Source organism: Petromyzon marinus, unplaced genomic scaffold (assembly GCF_048934315.1).
Source record: "Petromyzon marinus isolate PM22_M1 ecotype Great Lakes invasive population unplaced genomic scaffold, UKy_Petmar_22M1.pri1.0 PM_G_Scaffold_52, whole genome shotgun sequence".
NCBI lineage: Eukaryota > Metazoa > Chordata > Hyperoartia > Petromyzontiformes > Petromyzontidae > Petromyzon > Petromyzon marinus.
In genome coordinates, this window is record NW_027423005.1 from 355,001 (window position 1) to 360,000 (window position 5,000).

A 5,000-nucleotide genomic window follows, 5' to 3' on the forward strand; every position below is an offset into this window, starting at 1 on the left:
TCGCAGCACAAGAGGCATGCTCACCCAGTCACCCGTAATGAGGAAAGGATTAAAGATGGTATAAAGGGTACCTCGCAGAGAGGGGTACACCGTAGCTGCTGGTCTTTGAAGGAAGTAGAACAGCTGGCCCTTCTAGAGTTGCAGTTTCAGGGGAAAAAGAATATCAATAAGATCATTGCTGAAGCGCTTGGGACTAAGACCAACAAGCAAGTCTCTGACAAGAGACGGGACCTAAGTAAAAAGACAGGGGCCCCCATGTCAGACAGCTTACATTTTTCTTCTAGGCCTCTTGAGACATTGTCTCCCCCACCAAATGTAACAACGGGGACTTCATCCATACTCGCTCAAGCAGCTGAGCGGCTTACGAATGAGAATTCTGGGACCCTGGAAAAGCCTGCAATGGAGGCAATAAAGGCTTGGCTTAACGGCGAGGGCCAACATGATGCCCTCGTAGAAACTGCCACAGCATTGATGCTTTGTCCGATGAGATTGGTGAAAAACAAAGGCAAACGTTCAAAACCCGAGAACGACATTATTAAACCCAGGATATTACCCACACGATCTTGGATGAAGAAGAGAGCGGAAAAACGAGGAAGCTTCATGAAGCACCAGAAGCTCTTCTTTAAGAACCGCTCTCTTCTTGCGTCCTTAGTCCTGGATGGCACTGAACGTCATGAATGCCGAATCCCGAACGCAGATGTATATCGTTTTTACTGCGAAAAATGGGAGAAGGTGTTGCCATTTAATGGCCTGGGCCAATTTAAGTCATCAGGTGTTGCAAATAACGAATACTTTGAGCCCCTAATTTCGGTGGAGGAAGTTCAGACTGCCATACGGGCCATTAAACCAACGTCAGCAGCTGGGCCAGATGGCCTAACAAGGGCTGCAATCTGTGCTGCCGACCCCGAGGGTCGGACACTGACAGCCCTATTTAATGCATGGATGATTACAGGAATTATTCCCAAAGTGTTGAAAAAGAATAGGACGATTCTTATTCCTAAGGTTATGGACGATGAAAAGCTGAAAGAATTGGGGAACTGGAGACCAATAACGATCGGTTCAATGATTCTGAGATTATTTTCCAGAATAATGACTGCACGTCTTGCTCGTGCTTGTCCCTTAAACCCAAGGCAGCGTGGTTTTATAGCGGCATCTGGCTGCTCTGAAAATCTTAAGGTGCTACAGGACCTTATGAGACATGCTAAGAAATTGCACAGGCCGTTGGCTGTCATGTTTATCGACATAGCGAAAGCTTTTGACTCGGTTTCGCATGCTCATATTTTATGGGTGTTAAGGCACAAGAAAGTAGATGAACACGTGGTGGGCATCATCCAGAACGCCTACGATCGGTGTACGACCTCGTTCAAAAGCAATGGCGAGTCGACTCGAGAAATTAGCATACGTGTTGGTGTCAAACAGGGTGACCCCATGTCACCCCTGCTCTTCAATCTTGCCATGGACCCTTTGATATGCACCCTAGAGTCACACGGAGTTGGGTACTCCATTGATACCGACCACGTGACAGCTCTTGCGTTTGCTGATGATTTGGTGTTGGTGAGCGAATCTTGGGTTGGTATGGCCGCCAATCTAGCGATCTTGGAATCATTTTGTGGGCTATCGGGATTGGAGGTTCAGGCCAGAAAGTGCCAGGGCTTCATGATAAGCCCAACCAAAGATTCATATACGGTGAACAACTGCGACCCATGGACTATCAAAAATAAAGATGTCCATATGATCCAACCTGATGAATCAACGAAATACCTTGGTCTGAAAATTGGCCCTTGGACTGGCACTATACAGCCTGATCTACATTGTCAGCTAAAGACATGGATCTCGAAAATCGATGAGGCGCCTCTGAAGCCAACTCAGAAGGTTGAACTACTCAATGCCTATGCCCTACCCAGATTGTTATATCCTGCAGACCACTCGGACTGCAAGCAATCAACTCTCCGTGGGTTGGACCAAGAGATTAGAAAGGCGGTAAAAGGATGGCTCCACCTTCCCGCTTCAACTTGTGATGGACTGTTATATGCCAGAGCCCGAGACGGAGGCCTTGCCATCTTGAAACTGGAAAAAACAATCCCTTCGGTTCAAGTTAGAAGGCTGCAACGTATAGCAAACTCGTCCGATGCTATCACCCGTAATATTGTGTCCTCGCAGGGTATGGAGGAAGAATACCGTAATTTGTGGGTACGAGCAGGGGGTGACAGTGATGCAATCCCAACATTCGTTCTCAGGGACTCGGTGTCAAAAGAACCTGTATATCCGAGACCCTGCGATTGGAGGGAGCATGAATTTCAGAGATGGTGCGAAAAGCCGGTTCAAGGAAGGGGCATTGTAAACTTTGCGCATGATAGAATCAGTAATGCTTGGTTGAGGCCATGGTGCGGCTTTAAACAATGCTTCTTTATCGCAGCACTACAACTAAGGGCAAATATTTACCCAACAAGAGAAAGCTTGAACAGAGGCAGAGATGGGGCCTTACGTTCCTGCAGGAAATGCTCTGCCAGACTCGAGTCCCTTTCGCACATTCTCGGTCAATGTCCTGCAGTACAGAAAGCAAGAATTGCGCGACATAACAAGATCAGTAACATTCTGGCAGACGAAGCGGCTACATTGGGCTGGTCTGTATACAAAGAGCCACGGTTCATATCCGAGACGGGAGAGATGAGAAAGCCTGACCTCGTGTTTGCAAAAGATGAGGAGGCGGTTGTGATCGATGTCACCGTCCGTTTTGAGCTTTCAAAGAATACCTTGTCAGATGCTGCCTCGCACAAAGTTTCGTACTATACCCCTCTTGGTGATCAAGTCAAAGTGCTGACGAAGGCTAGCAAGGTCACATTCTTTGGATTCCCGGTTGGGGCAAGAGGAAAGTGGCCCCTTGAGAATAACGAGGTACTTACCTCCCTGGGCCTGACCAAACCCAGAACGACATCACTGGCCAAGATGATTTCCCGCAGAACGCTGCTTTTCTCTCTTGATATTCTGAGAATGTTCTGTGGAAATTATGCGGTCTATGAACAGTCATAGACAACCTCCGAAACAAATAATAGTTTTTTTTAAGATGTCATTTGTTTTAGATTGATTTTGTTATTTTCGAAGGTGAAGTCGGTTTTTATTTCATTTTACTATTTTCCACAATTTAGATTGTTATTTTCCAAGACGAAGTCTTGGTTCTTTTTTTTATTGTTAGTTTTTTTTTTAAACACGTCGTATTTGTTACTTTAGAGCTTAGAGGGGACTTTATTTTCGCCTTACTATTTTCTGCCTACAAAGAAGATTAAAAATAAGCTTTTTTCAAGATGGTTTTGTTATTTTCCAAGGTGAAGTCTTGGTATTCTTATTTTACTATTTTCCTTAAAGAAGACCTTTCTTTTAGATTTTGTTATTTTCCAAGACGAAGACTTGGTATTTTTATTATATTGCTATTTTTTACACGAAGCTTATTCAAGAGCACTTATATAGATTAGACTTTGTTATTTTAATTCTTTATTTTTGGACTACATCAGTTCGAGAGTCCTGTAACTTACTATTTTCTGCCTACAAAGAAGATTAGAAATAAGCTTTATTTAAGATGTTTTAGATTAGATTTTGTTATTTTCCAAGGTGAAGTCTTGGTTTTTTTTATTTTACTATTTTCCACAAAGAAGACTTTTCTTTTCTTTTAGATTTTGTTATTTTCCAAGACGAAGACTTGGTATTTTTTTGCTATTTTTTACAGGAAGCTTTATTCAAGAGCACTTATATAGATTAGACTTTGTTATTTTAATTCTTTATTTTTGCACTACATCAGTTCGAGAGAAGACTACAAACCAGCTTTATTTAAGATGTTTTAGATTAGATTTTGTTATTTTCCAAGGTGAAGTCTTGGTTTTTTATTTTACTATTTTCCACAAAGAAGACTTTTCTTTTAGATTTTGTTATTTTCCAAGACGAAGACTTGGTATTTTTTTATTGCTATTTTTTTACACGAAGCCTATTCAAGAGCACTTATATAGATTAGACTTTGTTATTTTAATTCTTTATTTTTGGACTACATCAGTTCGAGAGTCCTGTAACTTACTATTTTCTGCCTACAAAGAAGATTACAAATAAGCTTTATTTAAGATGTTTTAGATTAGATTTTGTTATTTTCCAAGGTGAAGTCTTGGTTTTTTTTATTTTACTATTTTCCACAAAGAAGACTTTTCTTTTCTTTTAGATTTTGTTATTTTCCAAGACGAAGACTTGGTTTTTTTTTGCTATTTTTTTTTTTACACTGCTTTATTCAAGAGCGCTTATATAGATTAGACTTTGTTATTTTAATTCTTTATTTTTGGAATACATCAGTTTGAGAGTCCTGTAACGTACTATTTTCTGCCTACAAAGAAGACTACAGGCAAGCTTTATTTAAGATGTTTTAGATTAGATTTTGTTATTTTCCAAGGTGAAGACTTGGTTTTTTTATTTTACTATTTTCCACAAAGAAGATTTTTCTTTTAGATTTTGTTATTTTCCAAGACGAAGACTTGGTATTTTTTTATTGCTAGTTTTTTTTATATGTTACTTCAGAGCATAGAGAGGACTTTATTTTTACCTTACTATTTTCTGCCTTCAAAGAAGATTAAAAATAAGCTTTATTCAACATTACTTATATTGATTAGACTTTGTTATTTTAATTCTTTATTTTTTGGAGTACATCAGTTCGAGAATCCGGTAACCTTACCGACTCTACTCCTTGTTGCCATTGATGCACGGCAGCAGGGATTCGATAATACACGGCATCCCAGTCAGGGACCAGCTTGATGATGCTGGATCTGCGTTGGATACACCAGCATGGGAGTACAATACGGTTATTGACTCCACCCCGTGTTATCAAAGATGCATGGTAACAGGGCGAAGGAAACTCACAGCATCCTTGCCACGCTTGCGCAGCAAGCAAAGTATTGCTGACCGAAACGTATCGATGAGGGAGCACGCCAGAAGGAGCACGCTGGTGTTTGCCGACTAGTCTCTCGATT

The 5,000-nt window shown here is 41.0% G+C and overlaps 1 pseudogene; it reads left to right on the forward strand.

The window, feature by feature from the left end:
• LOC142917786 (28S ribosomal RNA) overlaps nucleotides 1-5,000 on the forward strand; it is a 10,641-nt pseudogene that overhangs the window by 3,725 nt on the left and 1,916 nt on the right.